A 22248-nucleotide genomic window follows, 5' to 3' on the forward strand; every position below is an offset into this window, starting at 1 on the left:
GAAACATTTGAAATCATATATGATGATCTAATCAAAGAAATATCTGAAACCTAAAAGAAAAATACTAGTAACTCAAAAAGAAGAATCTTGAAGCCTATAAAAAAACATTCAATAACCCAAAAAAACATCTAAATCCCTATAAAGAAAACATCCAATAATTCAAAAAGAAACATCTGAAATCCTATAAAAAATCTCCAGTAACTCAAAAAGAAACATACCAATTAATACAAAAGAATAACCAAATTGCCATGGAAGAAAACGTCTTAATATTTCAGAAAAAATCCTTTTAATTATTGAAACAAACATCTAATTTCAAAGAATTCATGATAACAATTCAAATTAATGCCTTTCTTTCCAAACACAAAATCTCAGAAAAAAAGAAAGGAGAAACGACAGCCTTGTTGGATTTGAATACAGCAGTGATCAACGAAGTTGTGCTCACCAAAAGGAGGGTGCTGCTGTAGTCGGTGGCGCTGCAAACCACGAGGAAGGAGCGTGCTGCAGTGATTAGTGGTGATGCGAATCGCGAGGTGGGAGGGCATTAAGGTTGTCGCCAGGCTGCGAATCCCAAGGGGCTCTTCGACAACATCATTGGAGAATGCGGCAGCGGCACCGATGTGCTGTGGTGCGGAGGCTAATGGCGCAGGAGAGGACGTGGAAGAGAAGGGGAGTGCGGCGACTGTGGGGTTTTTTTTTATTTCGGTGTGTATTAGTCAAAGGTGAAATTAGGGTTAGATTTGAATAAATGGAGTGAAATATTTTTTTCTTTAGTGGGCCTTAGGATGCAACTCAAATGAGAGTTGTCTTCAGTTGGTTGCACACCTAATTGATTACCTAGCGAAGTTATTTTCTCTCACTTTTAGATGTTTATTATAATATATTTTTGAATGTTTATTTTCCAATAAGTTTCAAACATTCATGTTTACTCTTACTTTTAGATGTTCATTCGTTTGTTTTTTTCAATAATATCAGAGACTAGGCATTCCTTACATGCTTAACACATCTTCAATAATAACTAAACTTATAAGTGTGCATAATATTATAAGAATATGTATGCATTGATAAGAAAAGTACCAGTAAGACATTTGTTGCTATCTTCACACTCTTAGCATCCATAAGGCTCTATTTGGTTTCTGTCAATGTCTATCAGAGACAAGAACACAGTAACATGTGTTCACTATTTGTTTCTTGAGATATAAAATTAACAAGGACGCATTTACACACAAATAGAAGTTACATATTTTTTGTATTCATCCAAAATTATGAGACACAGAAAGAAAATGATGGACACGGATCTTATATTTTTGTTACTATATTATCGTTATTAATCTTTTTAAATTTCAAATACTATTCTTCTCTCTTACAAATCCTTCCTTTCTCTTCTGAAATTAACCAGAACTCATCAACTTCAAATCATTGAAAAATTAAGCAAAAGTTATAAACTTAATTATCAATTTCAAGTATACATAACTAATTAATCAAACAATTGATGAGAAGATACAAAAAATGAAGAAGTGGAAGCAACCACAGACAGGAAAAGAGGAGGAGAGAAAGATTGAGATATGAAAACAATTATGGAAGATGAAATTGATGAAAATGAAGCCGGAGAAGATGACAATGAGAGCACAAAGATGGAGTTTGGTGATGAAGAAGATCGACAATGAAGAGGAGGCAATAATGACGTCTCTCTCACCTAAAGACTTCCATACAAATGAAAACACTCTTCCTATCTCAACAACTAAACATGGATTCCTTCCATAGAATATGCATAATTTGGGAAGAAAGCTTGAAATTGGAAACAATGAGAATGAGATCATTGACATTCAGAATAGAAAAGAAAAGCAAGGCACAATGTTTTTACATATAGATCACTTATTACATATCAACTCATCGTAATAGAAAAAAAGAAAATGAGAAATGCTCTATCCTCGACAAGTTGAGAAAAAGAGAATGGGAATGGGGACGCACTATAAGAAACATCATTAAAATCGACGGCCAAATCAACGACTAAGCTGCGGATAATATTAAAAATTGATGGCAAAATCGACGGTGGAAGTGGCCGCTATTAAGCTTGTCAATTTTTCAAAAGTCTAATCAAATTGATGGCTTACCAAGATGTCGATAATAATCTAATAAAATTGAAAGTCCTTCCATCTATGATATAAGTTTGGGAATTTCGCCTGCTTAATAAAATCGACAACTCTGTCATCGATATTATTATATAAAATCGACAACAGTTTTGTCGATATTTGATTCAATAAAATCGACAGCATTGCCGTCGATATTATTACATAAAATCGACAATATTTTTGTCGATATTTGATTCAATAAAATCGACAAAAGGGCCATCGATTTAATTATTTAGATACCGACAAATTCTTTGTCTGTATTTTGTTTTTTTTTGTCTATTTTAAATTTAAAAAGTGACAATGCTGCCATCGATTTTAATATCTATATTTTTTAATTATTTTTTCTATTTGAAAAATAGTTGACAATTAATATAAATAAACCTTTAAATATAGAAATAAAATTTATACAAAATATTAGATAAATAAACTTCTAAATATTAAAATAAAATTTATACTGAATATTAGATCATGAGTTTACAAATTTATCAAAATAATAAATAATTCTCTAACATAAAGATTCAAGACAAGATAAATAACTAAACTTAGACTTATATTCAGTTAAATTACAATCTACTAATAATACAAAATATTCAACGCAAAGGTTTATAGCCTCTAAATACTTGTTCAAGCCAACAATGACTTGGCTCTTCCTAAGCAAGGAAAAAGCTCTTGTGAACAATCATCAACTAAATTTACCTAACAAAAATAACACAACATTTTTCTTGATCATTTTTTGCAACTAATATGATGTCTACCTTGGCTTGTAATATACAACAAAAAGAGTCTGAGTTACAACAGCATGAGATGCAGTTGCAAGTACTCCAAGATGCATGCTCTGACTGGAAATCATAGATGAAGGCATGCTGCTTGGCTGAGAAGTATTATGCCTCAGTCCAACACATAAATCTCCGTTGTGTCCTCTGTACAAAAACCTATTTAGATTAAGCCTTGTATTGCAGAGGAGATAAATTTTCTAAATCATATGAAGAAAACATGAATTTTATACCTCAGAAACACAAAGGTGTCTCCGATGACTAATCTCTTCGAAGCTACAAAAGTACTCCATCCAGTTGTGATCAAGTGCCTGCATGGCTGACCTAGTTAGAGAAACATTAAGCCAATTATAAGCAAAGAACAAAAAACCAGAGAACTCAAATGAGAATTCATTGTGAATCCTTAGGAAGAGCATGGAGCTTAGCCCTGCACATTGCAGATCCATATTTGACATAATCAAAGTCCTTCACAGTTATACTGTATTTTTCATTAATCTTTGTTGTGCCATATGCCTTAATGGTTTTACTTCCTACTTCACATGTCACTTCCACAACATCTCCTGTGTCATAATTTAAAAGTTAACATGAATGAAATATACACAGAAATCAAATCATAATTCATACATAAAAAACAAGCAAATTGCATACTTGTAGTTTTAAATGTTATTTATTGGTCTTACTATAAAATTATTACTGACAATTAACCCTTCTAAAAATTGAGGTTACACCATTCTTGTAATATATATCCTACGGTTCATTATATTGCATTTGTTGATAATAAACAAAATCATTTTCAGACAAGGAAAATTGTGCAAAGTTATTGTTGACCTTGATAAAATAATAGAAACATAAGTTTTTTTTTTAAACTGAATTTTAAAGAAGTATATAGAAAAGTCGTTTTGCTTCTCCAAAAAGTAATGAAAAAGCACATTGCATCAATTAAATAGTATGAAAAGTTAAACTATAACCCAATAAAATAAAAAGAAAGAATACTTTCATACTAGAAATAATATCTATAAACGGATAGAAAAGAAGTATTAAAGAAGTATATATGAATTGTAATATACTTTTGAGGTGTTTCTTGTTATGAGATTTTTTAGGATATGTCCAGTCATAACATTTGTAGCAATAGACTTTACCTTTTGTATAGGTTTGTTATAATCTTTTGGGTTTACAAATTCATTAACCTTAAACTTCTTAGCTGCCAATAATAGTAAATGAGAAAATACCATCAATAAGTGAATACAATTTATAGATTTAGAAAATTTGCTCAACTTATTCTATGCTAAATCATCTACTACAATTTGTATGATTGGAAGCAATGGCCTTCCATTTCCTAATATGTTTTCTATATGTTTTAAGTGATGTAAGAAAAGTGTAAATAATAATAATAATAATAATAATAATAATAATAATAATAATAATAATAATAATGCGAAAAACACTTTGCCCAATCATTCATCGAGATGTCACCTTCACTGGAGAGAGAATCCCATTTTAGTAATTCTTCCTGGTGATCATCCTCAAAATTAGATACTATATTTGATGACGATGGTTGCACTCTTATTGCATTTTTGTAAAACTGTTTTTTCCTTAAAGCTTTTACCAAGAGATTCTTGCAAATGTTCGAAAGGACATTCAAGATATCTCAAATGTTGGTCATGAGAAAACAAAGGCATTACTAAAGTATTAGTGCAGGTTTTCATACCTACAATTTTTAGAAATAGCATCTCTAGCTCGCTCCTTGGAGATTCCCAATAAGGACAATAAGTTTGCAGCATCAGAAGGTCCTCTAAGAAGATTCACCGAAGGAGCAGAACTTGAAAAGATAACGTTTCTTCCCTGAATCCACTCCATCAAACACTACACGTTTAATCAGTGTGTTAGTTTACATGTGTTCTAATGTCAGTGTCAAAAAAGGTACCTAGAAGCAAACTACTAAGGTCAACCAATAGTTATCAGTTATCATACTACTCTACTTTCTCTTTCTCACTTAATACATAAACTAAAACTACATCGTAGAAACAAATTCAATCAAAAGTACAAAGACTCATCTAATGATGATAACTCATCATAAGTAAATAATCAAGTTGCGAAAATCCTCCAGTATACTTGGCCACTCACTCCGAGAATCATTCAGAAAAATAGACATTACCTTAGCATCGTAGATCCACTGATTCCTGTTTTTAGCATTAGTTAAAAGACAAGAGTAATCAACTTCAAAGCAAACCCCTCGTTGTGTAGAAATATTAACAAACCACGTATCAATTAATTGAACTCTATTAAAAGGATTTATTCATTACATTAATCCTTTTGCTCATTGAAGTAAAAAAAAAAAGATTGCAGAGCAAACCTCGGCAGCAACTTTAACCATGTTCTCCATCATTTTAAACGGCATCCCCTTCGAAAAGTCAACCGTAATGATATCTACCTGCAATCACTTCAGCATTTAAAAGTTATCACTTCAACCATATACACACAATTGAATTCATATTTCATCGTTACGCTTCCGCTACAAAGATTTAGTTACATAAATAGTTATAACAAAGCTCTAAATCTCTAACTAACTAACTATAATATTAACTAACTCACCTCCGATTTCCGGCATGCCATATCGAATGTGGCCCGAGTGGAGGGCTTAATGGCAACGAGATCGTAGGTCTTGAAGATAGGGTTGTCGCAGCAGACGGCAACAACAGAGTGCAACAACGGCATGAGCAAATGGAGTGACGGCGGCGCAACCGTAATGCCGGCAGCGGAGAATGAGGGTTGGTGAATTTGGGGTAAAATGAGGGTTGGTGAGGAAATTAACAATATTGTTTCTCAAATGCAGAAAAGAAAAGGATAAAATGAGGGTTAGTGATGAATTTGGGATAAAATTGTGTTTCTGAACTCGGAGGTGGGAGGTGGGAAGTGGGCGTGGGTTGATGTTTTTAGCAGTAAAAATCGACGGTATGGTTGTCAATTTTAATTTGAAAAAAAGCAACGTCTTTGGCGTCTATTTTATATATTAATCCACATCATTCATTTAATTTTAGAAAGCAATATTGACCGTTTAAATTTATCGACGGAAATTCTGTCGATATTTTAAATATAAAAATAGACATCATGTTTGTCGATTTTAAAATAAAAGTATTTCCGTCCCTGGCTCGCCAACATTACGACGATAGTTAAAAAAGTTTAATGCATCATAAAAAAATCGACGACCAAGCCGTCGATTTTATTATTTTATTTTTAATTAGATTTTTTTCAAAATATCGATAGCAAGCCGTCGAAAATTATCGACGGGAGAAATAGCCGTCGATTTTATTATTTTATTTTTAATTAGGTTTTTTTCATAATATCGACAGCAAGCTGTCGAAAATTATCGACGGGAAAAATTCTTTTATATTTATTTTTGTTTTAAAAAAATGTTTATTTCTAAATTAAAACTAAGGATATATAAAATTGTCATTTTAAATTGTGTATTATTCATATTCTATATAACCAAACACAAATTTACTTACTACACTAATGTTATATCTATTATTTTCAAACATTATACACACATGTATTTTTATCTATGTTTCAAATATCTATTTCTTAATGTCTATATCTTAATCTATACATGAACCAAACCTAATATCATACCCAAAACATCTATAGTTTCGTATATATGATATTCATAATTAATATATTTTAATAATTAATATTATCCAATTTCAAACTATATATTGTCTTATTGTATATTTTCAATTATCTCACATATGTTTCAATGGCCATGATTTTAAATTAATTTATTTTTTTAGTATTCGTAAATATGCTTATTTATTAATTTTAATATGATCAATTAATAATTATATTTAAATTTTTTCATAATTTTTTTCATATTTTATTTTATATTTTTATTTAATAAAACTTGTATGTAAAAATATAGACTGCATAGTAAAAATTGTTAAAATATCTCTAATTTAATATCTATAATTTTATACATATAACATTTATAATTTTAAACGTATAATATTTATAATTAAGATGAATGATTTATTATTTTATTTTATAGGTCACAAACTAACCATTTTTTAATGTCTTTTTTTAGTAAATTGATCGATACTGATCAAATTTGAAATATTTAATTTTTTTTTATAAAATATGCTATAGTGATTTTGGGATATTATTAGGGTTAATGATATAAAAATTTGTAACTTTGTTTTGAAAGAAAGACAGTATAATTGTAGATGTAATAATTAAGAGTATAGACGAATAGTTTTTGATAAATTTGATTCACCTAAGATTTAAAATTTATTTTTTGTATACTTAAATAAAGAAAATAATTGTAGAAAAAATTAATTGTACCATTTAAGTTAGAAAAATAATTTATATTCTCTTATAAACTAAGTACGTAAGAGTATTATTAAGTGTGTATTTTTTTATTGTTTATATTTTTTTCTACGTAGCATTACATAAATACATACAATTCTGGTGTTGTTTAATTGTCTAAGAATTCAACGTTTTATATAATAAAAGATTCTGTTAGAGAGACAATAGACTATTTTTACTAGGGATTTGGATCCTCTAAAGTTTGAATTTTACTTTAGAGAGTAAAGTGTGATCTCTCACTATTGATTTAATAGGTGGGACCAAGAATAAATATAAAAGAGAAACTATTTAAGGGTAGAAAATCATACTTTACTCTCTAAAGTGAAATTCAAACTTTAGAGGATCCAAATCCTTTTACTAGGGATAATAAACATCTTTTTAAAAAATTAAACTAATTATGAGGTTCACAAAGAATTGAACTATTGACCTTTCAAATCTAATACTCTAATACCTTGTTATGATACCATTCATCCCAAAAGTTTCAACTGATAAAAAAAATAATAATAATAATTATATCTCTAATATTTCATAAAGTTCCATTGTGCATATTATTCTATTGGCTCCTCATACTTTTTCTATAATACATCATCAAATTTATTATGTATGTACTAACCATATTATATCTCTACAACAAAAATAGATAACCCTATATATTATGTTACAATTGAAAACCGAAAGCTAGAAGCATGGCACAATATTCTAGAAGTTTTCTTTGTGAAAATCAAACTCAGTAGTGATTTTCCTTGTGAAATCTAGAGAAAGTCTCTTCAAATCCCCAACCAATGCATGCGTCTCACAGTAGAACACACCTGAAACCAGGGCAATAAATTCGAAATTATTAGACAGTAGAAAAGCAACACTGCACGTACGATAATGATTTATTTCTTTTAATGTTTATTCTCTTAAATATGTCTTCTGTCGTCATATTTATAAAATTCATACATCAAAAAATTTAAAATATCGGTAATTGTTAAAATATTATTAAAACAAATTAGAGAATTATCATAATTTATTATTTTTAATTATTAATTTAATTTTTTTATCCAACAAGATATTTTAGTGCACTTTTAAATATTGATGGCTAATTACTAATAAAAAACAATAAATTTTAATTGTTCTTAGTATTCTTCTATTATAAACAAGATTCTGAAAACCAATTCAAACTATCTGATCGAATCGTGAACTGGTAAAAAAAAAATGATTCGGTCAATAGTTATAACCGCATAATATAAAAACCGTGATTGAACTGATGAATTGGCCAAAAACTGACTGGTCAAATCGAATTAAAATTCGGCCGATTTTTCCTTTTTTTATGGAAACAACGTCATTTCGTCTTTTAGTTAAAAGAAAACATAATCCTAGCTCAGCACCGTCACTCTCTCACTACTCCATTTCCTTTCTTTCCTCTCGGTTTCGAGCCCCTCCCTCACTCCCTCGTTCTATCTAGCCACCGCCGAGTCAATGTCGTCGTTGCAACGTCTCGAAGCCGCCTTCCCACTATGGTTGTCTTCGTCATTGTTCGAAGTCGCCGTTGCAACTGCTTGAAGGAGCCTTCTCCACTACGGTCGTCTCTGCCACCGCTCGAAGCTGCCGTCCCCATGCAACTACTCGAAGTCGCCTTCCTTCGTCGCACAACCGCTGTCTCGCCGCACCGGCTCTGTTTCACCTATTCTCCAGTTCTGCCGCGTCCAGCCTTCCGATGCTCTCTCACCTCTGTTAATATGTGATTTTTCATTTTTCTTCTTTAATTATTGTTGTTTGGATTGTCAATGATGTCTTGAATCCTAATTTTGATATGCTGTGGTTCTATTGTCTTTAATTTTTTTTTAATTTTTAGTTTTTAGTTTTTACAATGATTTACTAGTTTTTTTTTTTATTTTGTTAAGGTTAAGTTGTTAACTTTTTTCAGTTGTGTATCAATTTGTTGTCTTTGAGATTATTGGATTGCTATAATATTTTTCTTTTTTGCTGTTCTTTTTTTGTTTTAACTGTTTTAATTGTTGTTATGGTGGTTGATATGAGTTTATAATATTGATATTGTTAATTTGGTAATTTGATAAATTATTGTTGAAGTATTATTCTTTGACCATGTGATTGTTGTGTTGCTGTAATTTTACTTAATTGTTGATTTGAATCATTATTTTGATCTAAATTTATGTTTTTAATCTTGTCAATTTGGTAATTTGATAAATTATTGTTGTGCATGTTACGATTGTTAGGTAGCTGTATTTTTGTTTAATTGTTAATTTGAACAATTATTTTAATTTTAGTTTATGTTTTTCATCTTGTTAATTTTATAATTTGATAAATTGTTGTTGATGTGTTGTTCTTGTATTTTACGTCCAATTATTAATTTTAATAATTTGAATAATTATTTTGATGAGTTCATATTTCTGAATTTGTTAATTTGATAAATTACTATTGTTATGGTGTTATTTTTTATCTTGTGATTATGAATTTGTATAATTGTGATTTTTAATTGTTGTGAGTTTGTATGTAGATGAAATTATAACACTGTGATTAATGTAATACTTTTGATTTAGATGATATTTTAAAATTTATATTAGACTAATATAATTATATTTTAGTGTATTTATTTATATTTTATTTATTATTTTATTATAAAATAGTTATTCAGATAAAATTACAGTTAAATTGATTGAACCAATAAACCTGTGCACCAATAACTAGAACAATTTTAGATCAGTTTTTAGAATTTTGATTATAAATCAACAATGTTATATATATATAAAAATTCAGTTACCAAATTAATCATTTATATAAAATATATAAGAAAATATAAAATATATATTAAAATAAAATTTAATGATTAATTTTTGGTGTATATATATATATATATATATATATATCTAATTTTATAATCAAAATGTGCCACATACATGTCATTTTTTCATTGTAATTGGAATTAAATTTTTTCCTCTAAAATTAAGGAATTCTCCTCCCTTCCTTACTAATTTTACAACCAAAATGTGCCACATATCACTCCCTTATTATAATTGAAATTAAATTTTTCCTCTAAAATTAAAGAATTCTTGCCTCCTCCATACTAATTTTACAACCAAAATGTGTCGCATGTCACTCCCTCATTGCAATTGAAATCAAATATTTTCCTCTAAAATTAAAGAGTTCTCCCCTCCTCCCTCATCTTTTATTTGTCTCTCTCATTCTTTCAACCACTCTATCTATTTTATACATCATTATTAATATTAATATCAATGATTAATTACTAATTTGACAATTAAAATGTACAACATGACATTATTTAATTGCATTAAAATTAAAATTAAAATATGTCTATATTATTATTATATATTACTATCTAATTTAATAATCAAATGTGTCACATGACACTCTCTTATTAAAATTGAGCAAAAATATTTTTTTTTCCAAAATTAACAAACTCTCTTCTTAATTCTCTCATCTACGTCTTTCCATTTTTCTATTTCTCTCTACCGTTGTTACTCTATATATAATTTATATTTTATATTAGTAATTTGACAAATCAAAATATGTCATCCCATATTTTTTTATTACAATTAAAATAATTTTTTTTTCTAAAATTAACAAACTCTCACTCTCATTCTTCATCTTTATCTTTCTCTCTTTTCTTTCATTTTCTATTTTTTCTACCTTTCTGTTCTACAGAAAATAAAATTAACAAAATAATATAATTCAAATTATTATTATTATTATATAATTTTTAGTTTTTTATTTAGTTTTAAATTTTTACCATTTATCTTTCTAATATATATTTTTATTTCTCTTCTTTTAAATATTTATTACATATAATTTAGAGAGAATACTAATGTTATAATTAAAAGTTAGAATCAAGATTCAATTATTTTTAAAAAAAATTAGTTTTGAGTTAATTTTATAACTATCAGTATAATTTTTTTATACTAATATCTAATTATATTTTTATATACATAGAGAGAAAAATAATATTATTTTTAAATAACAAGTATGAAAATTAATTATTTTTATTTGTGCAACAGACTTAACACCTAATTAAATATAAAAATATACACGTTAAATTGTTTCAAATTTTAGATAATGAATGTTAAAATTAATTATTAATTAAAATTTGACTTTTTCATATAAAATAATAACTAAAAATCTTATTATTTGATTTTTTATCTATAGATATTTCGGTCTTCTTAGTCAGATACTTTTGTCAACCTACGACTTTTTTTGGTAAAAGTATTTTAAATACTTACCAACTCTTGAATCTGGATGTTTGATTGCCGCATGTTTAAAGACATTACGCCAATTAGGTCTAGCAAAGTGTGTCTTAACTCTTGTCCCGGAAACTATATCAACTCCACTTTTTGCATGGTGAAGTGACTGAAGTATTGTGATCAAAGCCGATCTTGCATCTCCTTCTTCATACACACTCGTGCAATAGTTATGGAGCTCAATCACACCTTCCTTGTCTTTCTCCGCAACCTCGTTCAACACCCCTTTGAACCACTCGAACGAGCCCTGCTCGCGAGTGACCCAATAGAAATAGGCTCGCTTGGTTGCAAAAGGCTTTTTTTTGTTGCTCTTCGTCTCGTTGTTGCTTGATGTTGTTGAGAACATCTTTTAGAATGCTAATTAATGGGGTGGCACCAATTCCTAGCCCTATAAGAAGCAGGACTTCGTAATTTTGGTAGTCTTGTGCTGGAGCTCCGTAAGGTCCATCAATCAAGACTCTTGGCATCCTACAAATTGTTCACATGTTTTTTTGATAAAATTGTAGGCTATTATTGTTGACTTGTTCATGAAACAGTTATATGTACAATTAGAAATGAAAATAAAAATAGTTCGCTAGAAAGTAATTTTTTTTCAATTAACATCCACAATTTTCATCGACAATTTTTTTTAATTTTAAATTCTCCAAAAATAAAAGTTAAAAAATAATTTTACAGTAAAAAAAAATAGATAATATTAACTATTTAAAAATTAATCTTTATATTTTTTAAAATAAATATGGAATTTGATTTATTTTAAGATATTGATATATATGTTCTTATAAAATCTTGGGGGTATTGGTACCTTTATATTTTTTTATGTAGTTCACTATTTATCACAAATTTTACTAATTCAAGTTACTAATAAACTTTAAATGTATTTTGTGAAAAGAAAACTGTTAAAATTTTCGACTCAATCTCAAGTGTTGAGTATAAAATGAGTAGCCATACTCTTATACCTTGGTATGCTGTTGCCTTATAACATATCAGCTCGCAAGAGACCACTTTGATCATCACTCGGAAGTTGGCAAACCTGCATCATTCATGTGGGAAAAGTAGTAATAATTAAGCTTTAATTTGTTGATGAAATTTATGAAGGAATTGTCCAAACATAGAAGAACAGAAAAAGATCCTCTAGCAGCATGAGATAAAAAAGTGGAAAGTAATAAAGTAAGTGGTTAATCTTCATTGAATTTGTGATTTATATCGTGTGAGTTCCACTATCTGATTTAAGGGTAGTTAGACCTTCACTTTCTCGCTTTAAAAAATTTTAATCGCAGAAGAACATATTAATTAATTGCTGTATGTGGTGGGCAAAATTTCACCTTGGCAAAAACGACCTTCAACTGTGATGTCCAGTCACCCAAAGTCCGAATGTGAATACTCAAGTAGTCATCTCCGGGAGCTGATGTAATAGAAAAGGGATGCCTACATAGAGAAAAAGAAACTTAAAATTAGGATGATAATATGTCCAACCATAAATTTCTATACATTTAGTTTAATTTATTTTCTAGAAAAGAAGTGCATTGAAACAATTTGTCTAAGTAACGTAAGGTTACAAGAATATATAGGAACTTTCTAAGATGCGATGCATACCATTGAAATGGGGAAACATCTGAGCAATTAACATAAATATATTGGCCACTAGGGTACTTGAATCCTTGTGGCTTAGACATATGCAATGCCAACACATTTCCTGGGTAAACTGCAACCTGCCGATTTTTCAATATCGGTGATTTATATATGACGACATTAATTAATTAAATGATGATAGAGGAAGTGAAAATCTATTAAGTACCTTCAACATCCTCACAGATTTGTGTCCAGACCTGAAAAACCGAACTAACCTTTCGCATGCATATAGTATCATGGGAATAGCAAGATACATCCATGTCTGCACCATTGTTGAATTATGTAAATCATGTAGATTTCTTATATAATATTAAAATTTTTATGATTAAAATAAAAACTTAATTTTGATGCACTAAAAAAGTAAAATATTTTATACAACTATACAATTATATCTGTTTTTATAGATGATTATTCACATCGTCAATAAAAATAATAGTTATTTTTATGATGTGATTAAATATATGTTCCTAAAATTATTTTATACTCATAGTATATTAAAATTAAATTTTTAAAATAATTATAAATTAGAGTAAACATCTAAATTGTTTCTTAAAAAATTTTAGATCAAACTCTTTTATTCTAAATAATTTTTTTATTAATTTAAAGATTTTGGACACAGATTGGTCCTTCGCTAAAAAATCTTATTTGTCATGTAAAAATATTTATCAAAATCTAATTATTTTATAATGAAATGCATATTAAAAATTTTATTAAAAGTGATAGAAGAACTAATCTATTTGATAAGTGTAACTTTTAGTGATATTTTAAATAATAAAAATTTATTAAAAATTAATATGTCATCTAAAATTCATTAGGGATTAATTTGAATATACAGACTATAGTTTATTATGATCAATCACGTACCGTTTTCTTGTACCACTTGTTGGTGCGGTAGAGAAAGTAGCCATGAATGATGAAGAGCATGTAGACAATAAATAACAAAGAGATGGTGCGAGTACCAAAATGCATTGAAGCCAGTGAGCTTCTTGAGGGGCTTTGGTAGGTGGTTGAACCTGTTCCTACGGAACCAAGGCTGAGCAAGAACGAAGGCTATGGCCATGAGCACCACCATGACCACACCGGTCCAACCCTCCGTCCCTTTCACAAACCACCAATAGTTGTTGGGCCTCTTGTCCCCGAAGAACTGCTTCATGGGCTCGTATTCTGCGTCCGTTGCGTGTAATAGCCTTGGGAAGTCACACGTTAGATGAGAAATTGCGTGTAGCCCAACTCCTATTGCTACCCCAACTGCTATCACCTAATTTTAATAATTCAAGAACGGTAGGCCCATTAGTTGGAAAGAGTTGAGGCGCATACATAGATTTTCCATCAGTAAAAAAAAAAAAAAACATCAATACATTAGCTCTTGATTTTCATTCTTAGATTGAATTAAGTGTCTCTTAATTTATAGAGAAGATAATAGATGTATTGATTGCTTAACAAAACAGAATTTAAGTTTAGATAATAATTTTGTGTTTTAGAATTTATCTTTTTTAGATTTAGTTAGTATTTTTAGTAATGATGAAACAGAGACTATCTTATCCCGTTTAATTTGTATTTAAGTCTTTATTTCTTGAATTTTTATAACTCCATTTCAATACAAAAAAAAGTGTCTTTTAATTGCTAAAATACAAATAACACAATCAAGACCATAAAAAAATATTTGAAAAATAATAAAAAATAGTATAAAATTAGTTTATTTTATTTTTTTATTATTGTTAGAATAATTGAATAATATTAAATATAATTAATAAATTTATAATTATAGAAATTATAAATATTAAATAAAATAAAATAAGTTTAAATTATTTTATTTTTAACATTATTGCAATGTCACATACTTGAAAAAATAAATTAGATTTTTTGAAGTAGAATCAATCATACAATCAAAATTCAGAATAAATATTAGGTAATGACCATATATCGATATGACTTTTAATTATATTATATTTTTGTAATTATATTATATGTACACAAAAAATTAATTATTTTTATAAAATATATGTTAAAATATAAAATACATAACAAAAAAAAAGTTGAACAAATAATAAATAGAAAAATATATGGAATCAAGAAGTAATCAGGTAAAAAGTAAATAACTTAATTAATTTATAATTATCTTAATTAATTTTATTCATTTATATTATAAAATATTTATACTTAATTGGTTTTAATAGAAAATTTAATTTTGAATGGATACGTTGAGGTATTTTTGTCGGGTATCACGGTGAAAAGCCCACCGAACCTACTTTCGAGTCTTCATTTTCCCCCTCTCTCTCTTCATGGCGTTAGGCAAATCTTTGTTTTTAATTTAAACAGCGAAGAAGCATCAACCTCTTCCATCCAAGGCAAACTCACGACGTACCCTTACCGGTAAACACTCGTTTCTTAATGCCGTTAGCGGTGCTGCGATTCATCGTGGTTCTAATTCTTCCAGAAAATAGTGCAATAATTCACTATTCTTCTCATCAATTGTCTCCACACTATCAATCAAATCGTTCAACTTTTGTAACTTCCTCTTCGCAACACACCAGCACGAGTCCCCCACCATCTATGCAACGCCGTCCAAGACGTCGTCGCTGGCCACCCTGCGGTCTTCTCCTCCTCCTATTTAGTTTTGATGATTCTTTTAACTAGTTTCTTATGTTTCTTTTCCTAAATTTCGGACAATTCTTTTTATTAGTTTTGGATGATTCTTTTTCCTATGTAATTTTGGATGATTCTTTTTCCTGTGTTTTGTATGTTTTTTAGGATTTGAATGATTCTTTTTATTAGTTTTAGATGATTCTTTTTCATATGTTTTGTATGTTTTTTTCTTAGGATTTGAGTTATTCTTTATCTTATGTTTTGGTGTGTTTTTTTTTTTTTGAATTTCGATTTTTTTTTAAAAGAGAATTTAGGATTTGCATAATAAATGGTAAAAGGTGAATTAGAATAAGAAGAGATAATTAATAATCATTAATTTTGTATCATTTAAAATATAAAATTTAAATAATCATTAATTAAGGATTATTAATTAATATAGAGTAAAATTCAAAACCGCTTGTTGGCTTGTTTTTTGCTAGACCCCTCTTGGTTCCCTAGCCAAATTCATAATGGATTCATACAATGTAATGATTGATTTAGTAATTAATCTTTAAGGTGCACAAAATATTTTTGGGATTAATCTCTACATACAAGTGTTTTGAGCTTACAAGCTTTACAAGTATGAAGAAAACGAAACCCACTAAATGCGCTGCTTATGTTACATGCCTTTTTAATAGACTTTTAAATCAATTCAAATCAATTAACGCGCAAATATATAACTTCCATTTTTTTCGATTTTCATGGTTTCTGAAATAAAGCTTTGAAATTGTTTTGAAGATAATGGAACTTCAGAAATACACCCAAACGATTATAGAAATACACCCAAACGGTTACAGAAAAGATTACAGAAATACACCCAAACAGTTACAGAAATACACCCAAAGAATTACAAAAATACACCCAAAGGATTTAAGAAATACACCCAAAACGTGGGAGAGACAGTATATTTCTTCTTAAAATCTTTTAATGTTTTGCTGGTTAAGGATGAGGCATGTGGCAGAGACAATCTAGAAAAAAAACCTAGAAGAACAGTAAAACAGTACCTTGAATAATGTTTCTTCGTTTTTTCTGGTGATTTTTTATGGAGATTTGTATCTTTTCTTCTTAATTTCTTCTACTCTTCGCGAGGAGTTGGAACGTGTAACACCCTAATTAGCCTAAGCCTTACCTCGCGTCGTAAAGCAAAGATTAATCAAGGGTTACGACAGTTCTAAGCTTATTTATATATTATATATAGAAGGAGTTGATAATATCTAGAAGCCCGATGAAGAATATACCTCAAAAATCGGATTTGAAAAGCGCAAAACGTACTAACGTAGCTACTAACTTAAAACTTAAGAACCAGGTATAGAATGACAAAACATCATAGTATAATAGGATAATATCATAAGACACTAGCCACGACTCGCGGAGTTTAAGCTGGCTAGCCATATACAGACCATGTATGTAACCAGACAGTAAAAATAGCTTATACAAATTTTGTTCTCTTAATACAAGCCTCTAGGCCAAGGTAAAATACAAAAGTGAGAGTCATATATATATAGTAAATCAAAAGACTCCAAAAGATAGTCCAGATCCTCCGTTCCTGTCACCAATCAGACAACTCACTGAGGTGGGTTGCGACCTGCATCTGAAAAACACAACAGAATATGGTATGAGAACCGGAGGTTCTCAGTATGGTAACAGTGCCCAATAATGTAGGATATAAGACCCCGGGACGCCAAAGGCAATCCTAGACTCCATATCCATCACAAGAATTCAAGCTTAAAGCATACTAAACCAAAATAGCATAATATGTAATTCCTCGGTACAACTTAAACCGTAATACTATAACAGGGTAATCTATCCTAGGAAAATTCTACTCTAATCAAACACCGCTGTCCCACAGCATTCACCATCCAATCCACCATGCGATCCCATCGCCACCGCCTTCCGAACCTCCTCAACTCCAGCAAAGCACAAGTATATACAATACAAGTAAAACACAAGTAGAAGCATATACAGCAATTAATACAAGTAGCAATTAGACATATTTCACAGATAGGGAAAAACAATATCAAGTTGGCAAAGCATGCAAATAGGTAGAAAATGCATATGATGAATGCCTGCCCTACTGGCTGTGATATCACATTGTCGGTTCAACTGCCAACCCGACACATCTCCATAGAGATGTTGCCCTTCAAATTCATGGTGTGGGAACCCCCGAGATATAGTGCTCGGATTACTATACGGGGTTTTGCGCCTACACGCTCTGATGATCCGAAAGGATGCGAGCGGGATCTATTGCCTCTGACCTCGCATCTAAGCGCAAGAGGGACGAACCACCGCCCTTACGCCGCCGCCACTATCTCGACAGGCAGGATCCAACCTCGGCCTCTGCCGGGCGTATAATGTCATATAATCTCAATAAAAGGTGGTACAGTGGTTTTCAAAACATTTTTAGCACAAGATGGATCCATCGCTTTATCCAGAGTCCTCGACTCTTTTCAACCACTATTCTTTCATATTTCCATTCCTTGCTTTCGCATCTCATTCATCAACCATTCATCACACACTGTCAGACCTTCCCCCACACAACAGAAACATAGAACTCCGTTTGCTAACCTTTTTCCTAATATCAGTGCCTACAACCCTTAAACCCTTTCCCAGGTTTGAGCACCCAAAAATATGCCCAAAAGTCTTAGAAAGGTGTTATAGAAGCTTACAACCTTGTTGGGGAGGTAGAATAGTTAAAAACAAAGCAAAATTTGAAAAACATAGCGTGTGCGTCCGCATAGGGGTGTGCGTGCGCACGCCGAGGAAATTTTTAAAAGGTGCGTACGCACATGGGTGTGCGTACGCACAGGGGTGTGCGTACGCACAGGTACCAAAACACAAAAGGCATGTGCGCTCGCACAACCTGTGCCAGCGCCCCCAACAGATTGGCCTCCCCAACGTGTGCGTGCGCACAAGTCTGTGCGTACACACAGGTTGCAATTCTCCCATTGGTGTGTGCGCGCAGAAGCCGTGCCAGCGCTGCAGGCAGATTACGTGCCTCTACGTGCGTGAATGCACAGGTCTGTGCGTGTGCACAAGTCACCATTTACGCAGAGTGTGCGTGCTTACAAGGCTATGCGTGCGCACGTACCAGAAAACTCAGAATTTTGTAACTTTGCAAAATTTCCAATTTTCAACACCAATTTTTGAATGATCATAACTTCCTCTACAAAATTCCAAATTTCACAATCTTTATGCTGATTTAAAGGGTTTTCAAAGATCTTTAATTCTAAACAAATTTCAACCAATTTTGAAAACCGAGGCAAAAGTTATGATCAAACAAAGTTTATCAAAATTTCACTTTTACCCAAAATCACAATTTTCACAATTTTTTCATAAAACACAACCAAACCAACCCAAACCACTCCAAAACTCCAATTCTCATCAAATTCAACACTCTATGGCATATTACACCAAACATACCATATTTTTTCTTATCCACAATATCAATATCAATATATCTCATATATCCAACTTCATTAACACAATTTTCCAACTATATTACCAAATAAATCAACACCATTACCACATTTATCAACATAATCCATTACACAACATCACAAATCATTCATCCTCAACATATCACTATTAATCGTCATTATCAACTCAAAATTCATCATTTCATCAATCATCATCATACAATTACACTCAATAACTCATCAACCATTCAAAATCCAATCCTATCTTATGGGTCACTAGTCTAAGTGTCCATGAATATTATATACTACATAGAAGAAACTGAAACCATACCTTGGCTGATTCGCAATATAAACCAAATGAGCTTTCAACCACAATCCAATCACCAATTTTGCTGCAATAAGCACCAACAAGCTCCAAACTTACAATAATCAAGCTATATACATATAAATCACCACAAAATTAACCTAGGGCTCAACATAAATCAAATTTCACAAGGGTTTAGTATCTCTTACCTTTCCCAACAGATTTGATGGCCAAAATTCAAGGTTAAGCAAGGATTAGAGTAAACCTAAACATCCAAAATCACAAAACCCATTTAACCCAAACCCTGACAAAACCCAAAAAATTTGGAGAGCAGAACAGGAAGGATTTCGAGCTTACCTCTAGAGTTTCTTGGGTGGGTTTTGTAGAGCTCTTTGTAAGGAACGTGTAGCCGCTAACGGCATTCAAATCAAAGTTCTCGAACTCAAGATATGAGCTTGGGAAGATGGAGGTGGTTAGGGTTTTCTTCTTCCTCTCCTCCCTCTCTCAAATCTGAAGTGAAAATGTTTATGGAGGCTAGGGTTCATTAAATGAACCTTTATATATGTTGGACTTGGGCCCAACTTGGGCCCGGTTCAACCTGTTAGCATTTTTAGCCCGTTTGGCCCAACTTTGGGCCAAACCTTTAAAATTAACGCCCGATTTTCCATCTCTAATGTTTTTCTAAGGTTTTTGACTGTTTCTACTTTTTCTCGTGCAGCACCAAGCAGATTCAACTGCCAGTTTGCGATTTTTCACGATTTTCGTAGAAAATACATTTTCTGACTCGGAAGGACCCACTGAGTCCGAAAATGATGTTTAAAACATCAAATTCTCACTATAACTTTTCGGAATCAAATTTGGGCAATATAACCACTTAATTTAACCTGTTTGATTGATTGCGGTTCTTACATTCTCCCCACCAAATAAGAAAGTTTACCCTCAAAATTTGAATTACCTGAGAAAAGCTCGGGATAATCCTTTCGCATCTCGGATTCCAATTCCCAAGTATGCTCTTCAACTCCTGCTCACCTCCAAGAAACTTTAACCAACTGAACTTCCTTTCCTCGCAGCTTTTTTACACTGGTGTCATCAATTCTCGTCGGTGTCACTTGGAAAGTCAAGTTTTCCATCGACTCGATCGTCTCAGGTTCCAACACATGAGCCGTGTCCGACGTGTACTTATGAAGTTGTGACACGTGGAACACGTCATGTAGGTTAAACAGGTGAGGTGGCAAAGCAACTTGATATGCCACCGGCCCAAATCGCTTTAGGATCTCAAATGGTCCTATATACCTCGAATTCAAATTCTTGATCTTAATTGCTCTTCCAATCCCAGTTGTTGGTGTAACTCGTAGAAACACATGCTCTCTCACTTCAAACTCCAACGGTTTTCTCCTCTGGTCCGCATAACTCTTCTGTTGACTCTGAGCAGTCAAAATCCTTTCTCGTACCTTCTTAATTTTCTCCGTAGTCTCTGCTATCACCTCTGGACCCAATACACTTACTTTGCTCGATTTATACCAACAAAGTGGAGACTGGCACTTCCATCCATATAGAGCCTCATACAGAGCCATCTCAATGCCCGCCTGAAAGCTATTGTTGTACGCAAACTCCACCAATGGTATGTAGCGGTCCCAACTTCCGGGTTGATCCAAAACACACGCTCTTAGCATATCTTTCAACGTTTGAATAGTCCTTTCCGACTGTCCATTTGTTTGTGGATGATACGCCGTGCTAAGACATAGCTTCGTACCGAAAGCTCTTTGGAAAGCTCCTTAAAATCTTGAAGTGAATCGGGGATCACGATCTGATACGATGCTTGATGGCACACCATGCAACCTTACTATCTCCTTTATATACAGCCTTGCTAACTCTTCCATGGAGCAGTTTACTCGAATAGGTAGAAAATGAGCAGATTTAGTTAAGCGGTCCATGACCACCCAAATCGCATCAAATCCTGACCTAGTCTTTGGTAAACCCGTCATAAAATCCATCGCTATTCCTTCCCACTTCCACTGAGGAATTTCAAGTGGTTGTAACATTCCCGATGGTTTCTGATGTTCTATCTTCACCTTTTGGTAAGTCAAACACTTGGATACTATTGTAGCTATGTCACCGTTTATCCCCGGCCACCAGAACATCTTCTTTAAGTCATAATACATCTTTGTGCTTCCGGGATGAATAGAAAACCCACTATTGTGAGCTTCTGATAAAAAACCCTGTCTTAAGCTCCCAACATCCGATATACAAATCCTTCTTTTATATCTCCACAACCCCTCGTTATCTTTGGTGAACTCTCCAAGTCTCTTCTCACCAACTGGTTGAAACAATTATTGAAGCTTTAGTTCATCTTGTCGACCCCTTTGAATTTCTGCCTTAAACGTATTTGAAATCTGTAACTGGTTCAAACAAGCTTTTCCGGTAACTCCACCGATATCCAGCTTAAGATCTATAAACTTATCTACTAATTCCTCTTCCTTGATTCTCATCCAAGCTATTGCCAAGGACTTCCGACTCAAAGCGTCTGCTACCACATTCGCCTTTCCGGGATGATAACTCAGTTCAAAGTCATAATCCTTTAGCAGCTCTATCCACCTCCTTTGACGCATATTTAGCTCTTTCTGATCAAAGATGTACTTAAGACTCTTATGATCAGAAAAGACGCTAAACCTCACCCCGTACAAGTGGTGTCTCCAAATCTTCAATGCAAACACAATCGCCGCTAATTCCAAGTCATGAGTCGGATAATTCACCTCG

General features: G+C 31.6%; 1 pseudogene; it reads right to left on the reverse strand.

The window, feature by feature from the left end:
• Nucleotides 1-7947: 7947 nt before the first annotated feature.
• On the reverse strand, nt 7948-21164 carry LOC107465313 (respiratory burst oxidase homolog protein B-like; annotated as a pseudogene).
• Nucleotides 21165-22248: the final 1084 nt, after the last annotated feature.

Source organism: Arachis duranensis, chromosome 9 (assembly GCF_000817695.3).
Source record: "Arachis duranensis cultivar V14167 chromosome 9, aradu.V14167.gnm2.J7QH, whole genome shotgun sequence".
Classification (NCBI taxonomy): Eukaryota; Viridiplantae; Streptophyta; class Magnoliopsida; order Fabales; family Fabaceae; genus Arachis; species Arachis duranensis.